This window comes from Anolis sagrei, chromosome Y, assembly GCF_037176765.1.
Source record: "Anolis sagrei isolate rAnoSag1 chromosome Y, rAnoSag1.mat, whole genome shotgun sequence".
NCBI classification, from domain to species: domain Eukaryota; kingdom Metazoa; phylum Chordata; class Lepidosauria; order Squamata; family Dactyloidae; genus Anolis; species Anolis sagrei.
This window is the reverse complement of record NC_090035.1, coordinates 62765930-62783123: the sequence shown is the minus strand read 5'-3', so window position 1 is coordinate 62783123 and position 17194 is coordinate 62765930. Positions and strand designations below refer to the sequence as shown.

The window sequence follows — 17194 nt, the reverse complement described above, 5'->3', positions numbered from 1 at the left end:
TACTTGGAATGTGGGGCAGGGATGGGGTTTATTGCTATGAAATGCCTATGATTTCTATGTATATCCTTCTATAAATTTTCCTTTCTCCCTTTTGGCTTTGCCAAGCCCTTGGCCCCTTGCCCAACCTTGAAGTGGCATCCAGGAAGCAACCAACTGCCCGAGAGGACCATTTGCCCTCACAAAAGCAAACATTACACAACACCTTTGCATGGACAATAGCCAAGGAAATTCCTATTTATTTTCAGAGTAAAGCTGATAGATGGATATTTCCTCCGGTCAGCTTTGATTGACAGAACACAATAAGGGCGAGACTGTCCCCAGGGGGGTCTTCTGCCCAGCTCCATCCACTTCACCCGTAACCCATCTCAAAATACACACCTTATCTGATCAGGACAGGAAAACCTGGCTTAATTCAATCACCCCCCCCCCCCCCCATTACTAAAACAATAAGATGATCCCTCAGCTGGCCGATTTTCTGGACGCAGGGATGCATAGGTTTCAGGAATGTCATAATCCTTTCATCCCCCATTGTCTTCCTTTGCCCCACCTCCTCTTTTCTGATTCGCCAATTCCTTGAAGCAGGGAAAGCTCCCTGATAGGCTCCCGTGAAGCGGAGAAACCTCATGATTGACCCAGATTGGGGGCGGGCTGCCAAGCCTCCTCCTAGCTGTCCAACGATCAGCCAATCACCATCAAGCCGGGCGGGGAAGGGAGGGCGGGAATTTTGAAATCTCTGTACCTGTTTATGCTATAAAAATGCCTCCAAACTTTGTATTGGCATGCTTGTATGTGAGCTATCACTGCATTGCATCCGCTTCAGCTGAATCGCTCCAATAAATGCCTCGGTCGCTGCTTCTTCCACTTTGGTGAGCATATTTATTTATTAATAATTATAAAATCGCTGGTATTAGTCTTCTCTGTCCTCGCCAAAGTAGCAGACCCTCTTTGGTGCGGTCCTAGGGGTCTCTCATCCTGGGGAGACCCTCCTAAAGTCAGCATCAACTTCAAAAGGGCTGTGGAGATGGCCCAGCATCAGCAGGCAATGGCTTCTGAGGGGACAGACGGACGGACGGACAGAGCAGCGGAGTAAATGCAATTTTCCTACAGAGAGAATCCCAAGGAGAACAAAGAGGGCAAAGGGCTTGATTCAAAGGCCTCGCTGGGGGTCAGTTTGGAGCCGAATGCTAGACAGGTATGACACTAACGCAAGATGAAGAGGTGAGTTAACCTGTCTGCTCTGTGTCTGAGTGTAGTTTTCAAGGCAACGCTTTGTTTGTTTGTTTTCCCTGTGAGAAACTCCGATCATGTCTCCTCCTGGTCCCTATTTTTAACCTAATGACATGGAGGGGGAACTGTATCAGGACACATAAGGATCTGTTCTGATCACTGACTCCAGACTTGAGGGGGCTGTGTGTGCAGGCGCGTGTCCTCCACTTGCACCATCACATTGTCTGAACCCAAACTCCTCCTTCGCCTCCTCCTCCTCCTCCTTCGCTGGCAGTGCGGACTGGAGCTGGGTGCCGCACATGGGGACTTCTGGAAGTGTCTGTCACAAGCAATCTGCTTCCATGTCTGTTAGAAAGCCCTCCAGGGATAAAATAGTCTACAGATACAAGACAGTTTCACCTCCACTGGAAGGATTCAGAAATGAAATTGGACAAGTTTTGGAGGCAAAAATCTTCTGCAGTTAGCTCTCTGGTCTTCCGCATTGTCTCCCGGAGTCTGTGGCCAAAGGAGCCTCTTCCGAATGAGCATCTTCTGTCATCCCCTGGCATCTGTCAGCTCTCATCTGCCCCTGTTTTGCAGCTCTAGGAGGGAAAGCATATACACAGGAGCAAGTGAGCAAGCAGGCAAGCAAAGTCTGCCTTCCCTTCGGGATCAAGAGCAGCCAGCCCTGCCCCAGCCCCCCCCCCCCCCCCCACAACTCTTCACACCATAGCTCTCCCTCCCTTTCCTTGGCTACCTGGCATCTGCCTTAGTTAAAAAAGAGCTGAGGCCTTTCTGCAATGCAGCTGGACAGGACCTATGGGCGTGGCACATCCCATGACTCCCTCGCCAGTTTGGAGACCTACTGGGTGGAAGGGGTACCCCAACCCAGTGGCACCGTTGGTAAAGGGGCAATGGTGGCAGCAGCAGTGGGGCTAAACTCACAACCTCTGAGGCTGCCTTCCATAGATGTTGATGATTTCCGTTACCTTGGCAGCCACCTCTCCACAAAAGTCAACATTGACACTGAAATACAACACAGCCCAAACTCTGCAAGTGCAGCATTTTTCCAAATGAAGCACAGAATGTTTGAGGACCGGGACATCCATAGGGATACCAAGGTGTTTGTTTATAAAGCTATTGTCCTCTCAACCCTGCTATATGCCTGCAAAATGTGGACTATCTACAGACGTCCCATGCAACTCCTGGAACGATTCCATCAGCAAAAAATCCTACAAATCTCTTGGGAAGACAGGATTTCCTGGGTGGGGCACAGGAAGCCCTTTCACAAGGAGAAAGGAGCCTCGGTAGCAACAGAGAATGCCAGACATAGGAGCAGTGACTTATCAGGAGCCATGATCCAATCCAGGGCCACACTGTAGAGAAAACTTCTGGGCCAGGAGTTGAATCCCATGGAGCACAAAGGCCACAAAGAGACCCGACTGATGTTGGATGGAGACTGTGAGAGGCACTACAGGGGATACACGTAGGCAAACACACATTCTATTGCAATATTCCTGCTTCTTGGCAGGGGGTTGGACTGGATGGCCTATGAGATCTTACAACTCTTTAATTCTATGATTCTATGATTGGGTAATCTGAGCTTTTAGGCTCAAAAATAGCCATCAGTTAGGGTGATAGGGTGCAGCGGATTAAATAGCTGAGCTGTGGAACTTGCTAACCGAAAGATTGGTGGTTCAAATCCGGGAAGCAGCGTGAGCTTCCGCTGTTAGTCCCAGCTTCTGTCAATCTAGCAGTTCAAAAACATGCAAATGTGAGATCAATAGGTACCGCTTCTGTGGGAAGGTAATGGCGCTCCATGCAGTCATGGTGGCCACATCAACTTGGAGGTGTCTACGGACGACACCGGCTCTTTGGCTTAGAAATGGAGATGAGCACCAACCCCCAGAGTTGGACTCAACTAGACTTCATGTCAAGGGGAAACCTTTACCTTTACCTAGGGTAACTCCACCAAAATATAGCAGAGTACCAAAAGTAAACTCCTTAACCAGCAGAAACTTATATGTGGTGAGAAGGGGTAGCTTTCTATTCCATAGAATGGCTCAGGATAGCAGAGTCAAAACTTCAGGTTCAAAAATATTTATTGAAGTAAAAAGAAATACATTCTTGATAGAAAAGGTCTTGGAGCTAACTAGCTTAATAAATCTTACCTTATAAAGAAGGTAAAAGGTAAAAAGTCCATGTATCTATATTTTGCCTAGAAAGAGGCAAAATGTACATCCTCACAGGGAGAAAGAAAAGCAGAAGACTATAAAATGGTGGAGACTGCATGGTCAATCCAGGGCAGTTTAAACTTTAGAGAAAGTTTCTTCACAGAAATTCTATTACAACAACATCAAAGGAGGAGGAGAGAGTGGCTAGCATTAAAGAGGAAAGGCAAAGTCCTTTTGGTAAACATGCAAAGGAATGTGGGGGAAGGAATCCCTCAGCCTATCCCTGTCTCTAGCCTAGCTACTCATTGAGGACTAGAAACTTGATAACACAAAGAACTTGTCCAGTGCAGGGATGAAACCCAAAACATTCTCCCTTTCACTTCCTAGCATCCAAAAGAGACCACCCAGTTCTCCATTCCGGCCCTTTTACTCCTCAGGATTGCCTCAGTTGACTTCCCCTGGATCTGGCTCTGTCCCTGGAACCATCTCTGTCCACCTTCCTTCCATAAGCCATTTCTAGGAGGGGGCCGAGTGCCTTTGGACTAGGTGTTCTTTGGGGCAGATGGACACCACAGAGGTCTCAACACTGCTGTCAAAAAGGCAGCATCTTCTTCAACGTCCTCGGGGGTCCTCAGCACCATCTCTTAAGGGGACAGCCAAGACCTTTAAGCAGAACCTTACCTGTCCAAACGTATCTCTCCTTATGAACCTTCTAGGACTTTTAGATCTTCTGGGGAGGCCCTGTTCTCAGTCCTGCCTCCTTCACAGATGCGTGAAGGCAGGGGCGGCTCATCCATTACGCGAAGTAAGCGGTCGCAGAACACTTTTTTTTTGCCAGGGGCGCAGTGGCGCCTCTGTAAATTCCCCTCAATTGCCACTTGAGGAGCACCCCCTCAGCTCACAACAGCCTTAGCAGTCTGGGGGGAGCCTCAGCTTTCTTGCCTCACTGCCGGGCAATCCTCTTCCCAAAGGGGCCGGGCCCTTGAGCCTCGCCTAGCCCCTCTCGTTCCTGCTCCACCCAGCCACCGGGTGCACGAGCAGAGCCGGCACTCAATTGTTCTCTGCATTCGATCCCTTCCCCATGACTGGCTCCCTTTCCCGATCCCCCGGTGCTCCACCCGTCTCCTCTCCTCTCCTCAATCCACGAGTGGGCCAAGGGGCGGAGCCACCGCGCCTGGCCTGCTTTGGGTCCGGAGGCGTGTCTGAAGACCCCAGGGTGCGCACCAAAAGTTGCCTCTTCTCCTGACTTTCTCTTCAGCCATTGGGACCAAGAGAGAGAGAGAGAGAGAGCCCCTCCAGCTGGAGGTATCTCCCACCTCCGCTCCCTCCTTTGTTTTTGCGCCTACCTTCAAGAAAGGTGGGCATCTCCACCTCTCTCTCTCTCTCTCTCTCTCTCTCTCGGTCCCAATGGCTGAGGAGAAAGTCAGGAGAAGAGGTGACTTTTGGTGCACATGCCGGGGTCTTCAGGCACGCCTCCGGACCCAAAGCGGGCCAGGCAAGGGAGCAAATGTGGCAAGTGTAGTTACTGGGGTGCATAGTTCACCTACAATCAAAGAGCATTCTGAACTCCACCAATGATGGAATTGAACCAAATATGGCACACAGAACTCCTATGACAAACAGAAAATATATATAAATGATTGGTTGGGGAGGGGGCGCCAAAATACTGTTTGCTTACCGTTGAAAATTACCTAGGGCCGCCTCTGCGTGAAGGAGAACGAAAGATAGGGCCTTATCAGCAGTGGTCCCTCAGCTGTGGAACACCATGGATATAAGATCAGCCCCATCTCTCCTGACATTCCGTAAGAAGGTTAAAACATGACTCTTTAAGCAAGCTTTTGCTAACGCAACATAATTACCTCCATTATCTTCCCGCCGGAGCGGTACCTATCTACTCACATTTGCATGTTTTCAAACTTCTAGGTTGGCAGAAGCTGGGGCTAATAGCGGGAGCTCGCTGTACTCCCTGGATTCGAACTCTAAAATACCAAAATATACATAAATTTGTATTTAAAGTGGATTTCCAGTTTCTCTTTGGTCAGTTTCTCTATAAATTTAGAATTTTTTCTTCCATTTTATATCCAGCAAGTTGTTTACTTCTGTTTGGTTTAACCTTTACAAGTGAATACTCCAGCATTTCATGTCTCCAACCTTCCAAATTAAGATGAAATTCGGAACCATTTGATGATGCACTTGGATCACAATTTTAGTAAAGAGACGCTCCAGATTATATTTTTATATTGTTTAGGGTTTTTTATATTATATATTAATGTTTTAATTGTATTTATAATCTGTTTTTAACTTGCATTTTTATAGTTGTGGAGATATCCAATTGTTGCCAATTGTGAATTGCCCTGAGTCGCCTTCGAGTTGAGAAAGGCGGTATATAAATGTGAGGCTCCATTCCACTTCGGGTTCATAGGACCAAACCCACAGTCACTCAAGCCTGCAGACAGGGGATGGAAGGGGAGAGGAATCCAACAATGGAGAGCACAAGCGGTTGGCAGCAAAGGGTGACAACCCTAGGAATCTATTATTAACCCAGACAAACCTTCACCAGGCCAGGCTCTGCAGCATGTTCCCAGGGAGAGTTCATCCCAATGAGCTGAGGAAAGGAAGGAAAGCATGGTGAGCTGAGTGGCAAATGAGCAGCTGCTGTCAAGTTGGGTGTTTGTCAGACTGCTCCTCTCCTGGTCACTGGAAGGAAGCCTCTATGGCACCTGCAGCACACACAGAGACACAGGCGCGGCATGGAAAGAGCAGCAGACCCTCTTCTTCTTCTCCTAAGGCCTGTCCAGCATCCGTGCCCTTCCCTCCCTCCCCTCCACTTTGTGGCCTCTCTATTCCCAGTGGCCTCTTGGGTCGGGGTGCCACCCACCTGTTATTCAGGCCTTGCTCTCTTTTCCCATTCCAAAAGAGAGGCACTGAGCGGAAAGCAGCCACCCAGATGATGAAGTTGGAGGTCTTGCAGAGCTGCTTTCACTGTCACTCCTTCCTCTTGAAGGAGAAACACAGCCTTTGCTGTTGGGAACAAGGGGGCCCAGGTGGTTCCTGCAGGCCCAAACTCATTCCCATGCCCTTCGCTGGGGTCTCTGCATCCTCTCTCATCTGAGGTTCACCAGGGCTCTTCTGTTTGGAGCTAGCTCAAACATGGGCCAACTTGGCTCCTCCAGGTGTTTTGGACTTCAACTCCCACAATTTCTAACAGCCTCAGGCCCTCTCCCCCCTCTGCCACTTAACTCCAGCCTTGGATTCACCAAGTCCCACAAATTGCATGATGTGTTCTGCATACAAGTTGAATAGGTCAGGTGAGAGTATACGGCCTTGCCATATTCCTTTCCCAATCTTGATCCAGTCTATGGTTCCATAGTTTGTTTTGACTGTTGCTACTTAGTCATTATACAGATTCTTCAGGAATCAGACAAGGTGATTTGGTATCCCCATACCACCAAGAACTTGCCACAATTTATTATGATCCTCATGGTCAAAGGCTTTAGGATAGACAATAAAACAGAAATAGATGTTTTTCTAAAACCTCTGTTATCCAGCCGATATTGGCAAATTGGTCTCTCGTTCCTCTGCCTTTTCTAAACACAGCTTGTACATCTGGCAACTCTCGCTCCATGTATTGCTGGAATCTTCCTTGCAGGATCTTGAGCATTACCTTACTGGCATGAGAAATAAGTGCCACTGTTTGAGCATTCTTTAACGTTTCCCTTTTTTTTGGTATGGGGATAAAAGATGATGACAACCAAACTGAAAGATAACTGGCAAATAGAGGGAGCAAGTGTGGAGGCCATAACAGACTTTGTATTTCTAGGCACAAACATTACCGCAGACTAAGACTGCAGCCAGGAAATCAGAAGACGCTCACTTCTTGGGAGGAGAGCAATGACCAATCTCAATAAAATAGTGAAGAGTAGAGGCATCACACTAGCAATGAAGATCTGCATAGTTAAAGCAATGGTATTCCCCATAGTCACGTACGGATGTGAGAGCTGGACCATAGGGAAGGCTGAGCGAAGGAAGATAGATGTTTTTGAACTGTGGTGCTAAAGGAAAATTCCGAGAGTGCCTTGGACCGCAAGAAGATCAAACCAGTCCATACTCCATGAAATAAAGCCTGACTACAGGAAGGAAGGAAGGAAGGAAGGAAGGAAGGAAGGAAGGAAGGAAGGAAGGAAGGATATTAGAAGCAAAGATGAAGTACTTTGGCAACATAATGAGAAGACAAGAAAGCTTGGAGAAGATAATGATGCTGGGAAAATGAAGGGAAAAAGGAAGAGGGTCCAACTAAGGGCAAGATGGATGGATCATATCCTTGAAGTGACTGGCTTGATCTTGAAGGAGCTCTGGCATCGGAAGCAACTGAACGAATAAACAGGGAGCTAGATCAGGTATGGGCAAACCCAGGCCAGGGGGCCGGATGTGGCCCCTTGGGCTCTTTTCTCAGACCCTCCTCTCTCCCCATCATCCTTCCTTCCCTCCTCTTTTTCCTTCCTTCCTTTCTTCCTTTCTTCCTCCCTCCCTCCCTTCTGTCCTTTCCTCTCTCCCTCTTTCTCCCTTCCTTTCATCTTTCCCTTCCACTCTTTCATCCTTACTTCTTTCCCTTTCTTTTTGTCTTTCCTTCCTTCCCTCTTCCCTCCCTCCTTTCTTCTCTCCTTCCTTTTATCCTTCCTTCCATTTTCCCTTTTGTTTTTCCCTCTCTCTTTCCTCCCTCCATTCCCTTCCACAGTTCCTTCCTTCCATCCATCCTTCTCTTCCTCCTTCCCTCTCTTCCTTTCATCCTTCCTCTCATCCCTTTTTCTTTCCTCCTTTCCTAGGGGCACACCCCCACCCCCCGATTTTTTTTCAGGTTAAAAAAACCCCTGGTTTACTCATGAATTTTAAATGGTTAACCGAATCCCCATGCTAAGTCTATGAGATGCAAAAAATGAAGAGTCCCTCCAGAACTGCAAGCACCAGGCCTGTAATGGGGGGGGGGGAGGGGTCCAACCCCCCCCCCCCCCTGAAAAAATTCTGGCTATGGCCCTGCTCCTGGGGGATGCTTAGCTGCGAGAAGGTAGAGAGGGAGCATGAGAACCATGCTTTGAGATTTCAAAGGGTGCCCCATTGAGGAGGAGGGAGGGGAAAAACTGACTTTCTGCTGCTCTAGAGGCCAAGACACAAGGGAGCAATGGTTTCAAAGGGCAGAGAAAGAGATTTGACTGAGAAGATCAAGAAGAACTTCCGGGAGAGTGGCATAGGCTGTCTGGGGGTGTGGTGGAGTCTCCTTCTCTGGAAGCTTTTCCGCAGAGGCTGTCTATCAAGAGTGTTTTGTTTGTGCCTTCTTGCATGGGGGTTGGATGCAGCTCTAGGATTCTATATATCAGGATTAGGCAGGATTAGACAATATTCGGACTATTTGATGAACTTTTTCTTTCCTGTGCAACATCTCATCCTGATCAAGGCCAGTGCTTTTGGGATCCAAACTAGGGCTGGGCGGTTTCGTTTCGTAATTTCGTAATTCGTTAAAAATTCGTTATTTTTTTTATAACAAAGCGATAACGAACCATTCAGGAGCATCTAAAAAACGAAACGAATTTTTAAATTCATTTCGTAATTGCTTCGGATTTGTTTTGTATTCGTTTCGTTATTGTTTTGAAATCGTTTCGTTATTATTTCCGCATGTCTGGGGCAAGTTGTATAGTTGTTGTTTGTTTAATCAGTGAAAAAAAATTATAAATATCACACCAACAGTCAACAACAGAGGGAGAGGGAAGATTCAGAAGTTCCCCCTGTCCCATTTGGAGGTTTTTTAGCGTATTGCGCGGTCGCGTCCGCCATTAACGAATCGATTCGTAATTGTTTCGTAATTGTTTCGTAATTATTTTACGAATTACGAAATTTCGTAAATATCGAACTTTTTTACAGAAAAATTTCGGAATTCTTTTAAAAATCGACACACAAAAACCCCCCAAAAACGAATCGATTTTAGAAACAAATTTTTCCGTTGTTACCCAGGCCTAATCCAAACATTTCCCATCTTTCCTTCACTTTTTGCCTCCAAATGAAAAGAGGAAGGAGAAGATAATCTCCTCCCTCCCAGCATGCCTACCTTGCTCTGGCCTGCCATACAGCTCCCAAGTTAGAAAGTTTGCCCATGCTTATGAGGAATTAAAACAAAAATTTTCTAATATTACTTGGTTACATTATATGCAAATTAAAGAATATTACAATCAAGATAAAAAAAATTGGCTTCTCTTGGGAGGAAACAGTGTGGGATAAAATTTTAAAATTAAAAAAGAAAGTAATATCGAATATTTATAACATATTACTTACCTGGCTGACTGAAAAAGAACAGGTTAAAAACTGTATGATAAAGTGGGCTCAAAATTTAAGAAGACAAATTCAAATGAGGGAGTGGGAACAGATGTGGAACAAAAAATTAAAATATACATACACAATGGATTTAAAAGAAAATTGGATAAAAATGTTCCACAGATGGTACACCACACCGAAACAATTGGCTAAAATGTATAAAACAGTTTCTGATAAGTGTTGGAAATGCCTGGAACAGGTTGGCTCCTTCTACCATATATGGTGGACTTGCAAAGAAGCAGTAAAGTTTTGGAGGGTAATTCATGAAGAGACACAAAAGATTTTTAAAAGAACATTCATAAGAAAGCCGGAGTATTATTTGTTAGGTTTTACAGATTTAGAGCTACAACTAACGGAACAAGAGGATAAACTTTTTACATATATGACGACTGCCGCTAGAATTGTTTTTGCTAGAGAATGGAAGAAAGACTCAGTCCCACCCATACAGGAATGGGTGGAAAAAATCAGAGAAATAAAGGACATGGATGAATTGACTTTTTTGTTGAAGAAAAATACAGGTATGATACTAAGAAGAACGAATTGGGATAATCTCCATGAATATCTGGACAATTTGGGAAAATAAGAAACAAGAGAGACAATTTCTTTTTGAACTTATTTTTTTTTTGAATAATAAGAAGATATGATCCAAGAAGATGGAATGGAAGTCATTTTTTCTTTTTTTTTTCTTTTTGTGTTTTTTGTGTATTTTTGTAGAGTTTTTTTAGGGGTTATTTGGGATTTTAGTATACTTTTTTGTTTTTTCTCTTTTTTCTCTTTATTTCCTCACTTTCCTATACTTTATTGTTCTCACTCTTTCGTTGTAATCTATATAAAAATTAATAAAATTCTAATTTTAAAAAAAAGAAAGTTTGCCTATGCTAAATGGTCAAGGTGAATGGGAACTTTTTCGAAGTTTGCCGGCTTGTTTATTATTTGGAGTCATTTCCATGCCAGGGGAATAACATGAGACTGAGGCAGGCTTCCCTCTGCCCAAATCAGGATGGTCCCATCTTGGGGAGGGGGCCTCTCTCTCTCTCAGCCTTCTTAATTCATGGAAGAAAGGAAGAAGCATCCAGGTTGGGATGGAAGGCGAGGAGGGGCAGTTGGGGCACCTCTTTTCAAGAAGGGTGAGGCGGGCTGGATTTGGTCCAGGGAAGGGAAGGAAGGGAAGGGCAGAGGAGGACCTCCTCATGATCCCTGCCAGGCGGCCCCTGCCCCCATTAGCAGCCCATTAGGCAGCTTCCCGGCTTTATGGTTCTGGGAAGTGGATTAGAAATTCAAGCAGGTGAACCCAGTGTTGGGAATCGGAACTGTTAATTTCAAAATAACCCTCACTTGGGGTGATTCCACCAAAAATATAACAGAGTTCCAGAAGCATAGTTCATAATCAGCAGAAACTTACGAGTGATGAGATAGGATTAGCTTTTATTCAAGAATATGAATAAGATTACAGAGTCACAACTTTAGATTCCAAAAATATATTTATTGAAGTAAATAGAAATCCATTCTGGATAGAAAAGGTCTTGGAGCTAACTAGCTTACTAAGCTTTCTTCTAAGGAAGGTAAAAGGTAAAAATAACAAAAATATCCATTCAGCTACATTTTGCCTGGAGAATGACAAAATGCGTCCTCACTGGAAGGAAGGCAAAGGCAGATGAGAAAGGCCAAAATGGAGAATAGACCACATGGCCAACAAGCCAAGGCAATAAAAGTACCTTTAAAGAGGAAGTTACCTCATCCCTCACAGAGATTACATTGCTGGGTCTTCAAAGGGGGGGGAGATAGTGGCAAGAAAAGAAGAGTAAAGACTGAACCCATTCTGGTTTAAGCATGCATAGGAATGTGGGGAAGTAATTCCTCACTCTAAATCTATCTAGTAGGAGCTCCTGGTGGCGCAATGGGTTAAACCCTTGTACTGGCAGGTTCGAATCCAAAAGGGCATGGATGAGCTCCCTCTGTCAGCTCTAGCTCCCCATGCAGGGACATGAGAAGCCTCCTACAAGGATGGTAAAACATCTAAGCATCCCCTGGGTAACATCCTTGCAGATGGCGAATTATCTCACACCAGAAGCGGATTGGAGTTTCTCAAGTTGCTCCTGACATGGAAAAAAAACCTATCTAGTTTATCTACTCATTGAGGACTGGAGATTTGTGCAATCAGAGATGAAACCCAACACGACTTCCAGTCCACACAGACTAAAACAGTGGCAGTGGGCAGTCAGGGATGAAACCCAACACCTATTTATTTATTTTATTTATTTATTTATTTACTTTACTTGTATACCGTAGTTTCTCAGCCCAACAGGCAACTCAACGCGGTTTACAACAGGGATAAGAATCAATCAACGATATACAATTTAAAACCATAAAAGCATAATACACAATATTGACACAACAATAGACCACACAATGCATCTCATAACTAGAGTCGTGATCCAATCCGTCGTCCAAATTTCCATTCCTGTAATCATCACATTCATTGCACTGTTTAACCGAATGCCCGTTCAAACATCCAAGTTTTTAATCTTCTTCGGAACACCATTAGCGAGGGGGCTGATCTTACCTCCATAGGAAGGGCGTTCCACAGCCGGGGGGCCACCACAGAAAAGGCCCTGTCTCTCGTCCCCGCCAGCCGCACCTGTGAAGCAGGCGGGATAGAGAGCAGGGCCTCCCCAGAAGATCTTAAGGTCCTGGCGGGCTGATAGGCAGAGATACGTTCGGATAGGTAACTTGGGCCAGAACCGTTTAGGGCTTTATAGGCCAACGCCAGCACTTTGAATTGAGCCCGGTAGCAAATCGGCAGCCAGTGGAGCTGGTGCAGTAGAGGAGTTGTATGCTCCCTGCGCTCCGCTCCTGTTAGTATCATGGCTGCTGAGCGTCTTCAAAGGCAACCCCACGTAGAGAGCGTTGCAGTAGTCTAGACGAGATGTAACCAGAGTGTGGACTACCGTGGCCAAGTCAGACTTCCCAAGGTATGGGCGCAGTTGGCGCACAAGTTTTAACTGTGCAAATGCTCCCCTGGTCACCGCCGAAACCTGAGGTTCCAGGCTCAGCGATGAGTCCAGGATCACACCCAAACTGCGAACCTGCGTCTTTAGGGGGAGTGCGACCCCATCCAACACAGGCTGTAACCCTATACCCTGTTCGGCCTTACGACTAACCAGGAGTACCTCTATCTTGTCTGGATTCAATTTCAATTTGTTCGCCCTCATCCAGACCATCACAGCGGCCAAGCACCGGTTCAAGACCTCGACAGCCTCCTTAGTAGCAGGTGGAAAGGAGTGACAGAGTTGGACATCATCCGCGTACAGATGACATCGCACTCCGAAACTCTGGATGATCTCTCCCAGCAGCTTCATGTAGATGTTAAACAACATGGGAGACAGTATTGAACTTTGAGGAACCCCACAAGACAAAGGTTGTGGGGTTGAACAGGAGTCTCCCAGTAACACCTTCTGAGACCAACCCTCAAGGAATGAGCGGAGCCACTGCAGAACAGTACCTCCAAGACCCATCCCCGTGAGGCGTCCCAGAAGGATACCGTGGTCGACGGTATCGAAGGCCGCTGAGAGGTCCAGCAGCACCAACAGGAACACACTCCCCCTGTCGAGCTCCCGGTGCAGATCATCCACTAAGGTGACCAAGGCTGTCTCGGTACCATGTCCCGGCCTAAAGCCAGACTGTGCCGGATCCAGATAATCAGTGTCTACCAAGAATGCCTGGAGTTGTGAGGCCACCACATGTTCCAGGACTTTGCCCAAGAAGGGGAGATTGGAAACAGGCCGATAGTTGACGAATTGAGTGGGGTCCAGTGATGGTTTTTTCAACAGCGGTTTTATTACAGCTTGTTTTAAGCTGGCTGGAATTTTGCCTTCCCGAAGGGAGGCATTAACCACCACCTTCACCCACTCAGCCAATCCCCCTCTGGCCTCCTTCAGAAGCCAGGATGGGCAGGGGTCTAGGATGCATGTGGTAGCCCTCATTCCTCCAAGCACCTTGTCAATGTCCACATCCTCGGGTTTCACCAATTGAAATGAATCCATCAAAACTGGACAAGCAGATGCTCGTGTTACATCCCCAGAGACTGCCGTTAATATGGTATCCAGACCAGAGCGGATCAAAGCGACTTTGTCTGCAAAGAACTGAGCAAAGGCTTCACACTGAGCTGCCGAGTCATCAGGGCACCCATCCTGCGTGGTGGGTTTTTAAAGGCCTCTGACAACTCGGAACAGTTCAACCAGACTGTTCTTTGCAGACGCAATAGTGGCCGCAAAGAATGTCTTCTTTGCTGCTTTTATTGCCACGGCATATGCCCTTAGAAAGGACACAAACCGTGTTCGATTTGGCTCGCTCGGATCCGAACGCCACACGCTCTCTAGTTCCCTCTTCCTTCGCTTCAACACTGCCAGCTCCTCAGTGAACCAAGGGGCTGGTTTAGCTCGGCTACTTGAGAGGGGACGTTCTGGAGTTATCGTGTCTATTGCCCTAGCCATCTCCCCATTCCAGAGAGCGACCAGGACATCAACAGGATCACCAACCGAGGTGGCGGGAAATTCCCCAAGAGCCATCAGGAATCCATCCGGATCCATAAGCGTCCTGGGGTGGACCAGCTTAATGGGTCCTCCACCTCTGCAGAGGTTGGGGGGTGCAGTGAGTCTAAAACTGACCAGGTGGTGGTCGGTCCATGGCAACAGAGAGATGGACAACTCCTCAACACCGCCACCTTCCATCCCTGGCAGAAAACCAAGTCCAATGTGTGTCCTGCACTGTGGGTGGGGCCAGATACCTGTTGGGACACCTAGGGAAAGTGCAGGTTCCCTTAAAGAGTCAAGTGCCCTCCTTCCTTCTTTCAAGGAAGCATGGAAGAGAGGAGCCCAAGGCCAAGGGGACTCCCGCTTGAAGTCCCACCCCGGGGGCCTCAATCCCAGGTGCCCCCCTTCTCTTTCTCCATTCCCTTCCTTGGGGTCCCTCCATTTATTTCTTGCCTCCTCCTCCTCCTCCTCCTCCTCCTCCTCCTCCTCCTCCCGATTTTCATCCTGATGTCGTTTGCAGCCCCGGCTGTTTTTTAAAAAAATATCTGCTCTGTAATAATGTTTAACTTCAGGGGTCACTCTGCCGTGGAGTATATTAAAGCGGATAACACTCATTTCCAAAGCTCAAATATCAAATTGTGATCAGGTTAGGAGGGCAGCCTCAGCGAATATTTCATCTTTTATCACACCAATAATAATGAGATGACAGAAGCGCCTCATTACAATGAGAGAGAGAGAGAGAGAGAGAGAGGCTCATTTCAGGGCCCGGAGTCTGTTGCGCAATAAAAGCAATTCTGAGGCGAAACGCGGGTTTCTGGAGTCGCCTTCACAGTGTCATCTTGGATTGTGATGAATAATAGATGGAGCCCAAGCAGCGCAGAGATGGGGGGGGGCTTTCCAAGGGCCCCCACATGACATAGACCCTCCCCACTTCGGACAGGGCCTGAGCCACATTTTTTCATTTGAGAAACTGCAAGTCACTTCTGGTGTGAGAGAATTGGCCATCTGCAAGGAAGTTGCCCAAGGGATGCCCAGATGTTTTTGATGTGTTACCATCATTGTGGGATGTTTCTCTCATGGGGAGTTGGAGCTGACAGAGGGAGCTCATCTGCACTCACCCCTAATTTGAACCTCTGACTTGTCAGTCTTCAGTCCTGCTGGCACAAGGGTTTAACCCACTACGCCAGCCACCTGGGGCTCCTTTCCAGAAAGGTAATTCATTGAAAGACTAGTTCCTAACAAGTTAGCACTCGGACTTCCGGTGCACGGACATGGCGGGGAGACAGGCACTTTAGTGCTCCAGCAAGTGCCAGCCTTGACCAATCGACCGGATAGAGCATCAGCTCCCTTCCCCAATGCGGATTGAAACGAGGGGAACAGCGGAACCGGGGATGCCGCCGATCATCTAAAAGGAGGCTCTCTCCTCAAGAGGGGGTCTCCAAATAGACCCGGCAAGCCTTCTGAGGTACGGCGGGTCGCGGCAAGGCGCTCGGGACTACACCCAAATAATCCTCAGCCATGTGCATTTTAAATGGAGAAGAACAAGAAGTTGAGAGAAAAAGTAAGTAAATAAGTGAAGGGTTCAGAGAGGAGGGTGGAAACCCCTTCCCAAAGGAGGAAGGAAGGAAAAAGTAGTTCAGACAAACAGAGAAGCAGAAACTACCCCGAAAGGGGTGAAAAAGAAAGAGAAAAGAGAGAAAGGAGGAGGAGGTGAAGTGATATAGATATTATAAGATTTGATACAAGACTTGAAATTAAGTAAAGGAAGATTGGATACTAGAAATAAATTAAATACAGTAAGGACAAAAAAAATAAAAAAGAAGAAGAAGAAGAAGAAGAAGAAGACAGAAGAGAGAAGAGAGAAGAGAAGGAAATGGAGAAAAGAAGAAAGAAATAACTAAGTAAAATTATAGAGGAAGTATAACTACAATAAAGATATATTTCTTATTAAAGTAAATAAAGGATTGATATTGGAGGAAAGGACTGACCTTGAGGCTGGTTTGTTTTGTCTACGGAGGCTGGAGGTTGGAAAACAAACTGGCCAGAAGATCCCGCGAGACTAGGAGGAGAGTGAGAGTGAGAACTAGAAGTAAGGAGAGACTGCAAGAAATCGTGATAAAAAACGAGAAGAACAGAGAGGAAGGGAGAATTAGGAAAGGCAGACCAGAGCGGAAGGGAAGGCATTTACAGCAACACAAGTGAGGGCGGAAGAAACATAAGGAAGGGCGGAAGAGAAAAAAGTGGCAAACGGAGAAAAGCGGCTTGAAGGATAGACAGAGCAGCTGAAGGGAAAGGAAAGAAATGGATAGAACGAACAGAACGAAGTAAGGTAAATACTGGGTAAACTGAGAGAGAGGAAGGGAGAGGAAAAAGGAAGAGAGAACTAGGGAACAAGTGGCCAAAAGATAAAGTTGTTAGCAGAAGAAGGACAATAAGGATACAGGAAAGGAGAAGCATTAGAAAGGAGAAAAGAGAAGCGCCAGTAAAGAAACTTTAAGATATAGGCAAAATACATGCAAGAAAGAACTACAAAATAAATAATAAAATTATTTACAGATAGACATCTACAAGGGACAAATGGCAGCAGCAGCAAAGGTCAAGAATGGCAAGGAAGCCGCAATCCAGTATCTTAAAAATGGCAAAAAATCTAAAGAAACGAAGGAAATAAATAAAGAAAAAGACAAAGATAAGGAACCCAAGGAAGCGAATAATACAAACATTACAGACAGCATTAGTAATATGGGGAGAAGATTTTCCCTGGGAGAAGACATGAGAATGAAAGAACTACTAAAGGAAATAAAAGCAATTGGAAAAGAACTGACAGAAATGAATGAAAAGCAGGATGCATACCAACAAATAGCCCAGGAACAAATGGCAGAATTGAAGAAGGAGATTAAAGAAGAATTGGGAGCAATGAGAAAA

The 17194-nt window shown here is 46.3% G+C and overlaps 1 long non-coding RNA gene across 1 annotated transcript; it reads right to left on the bottom strand.

The window, feature by feature from the left end:
• Positions 1 to 203: 203 nt before the first annotated feature.
• LOC137095703 (uncharacterized) lies at positions 204 to 16343 on the bottom strand. Its single transcript, XR_010908878.1, has 3 exons — positions 16261 to 16343; positions 5932 to 5985; positions 204 to 1808 (listed from the first exon to the last, which is right to left on the bottom strand). It is a non-coding gene; the product is annotated as an uncharacterized lncRNA (long non-coding RNA).
• Positions 16344 to 17194: the final 851 nt, after the last annotated feature.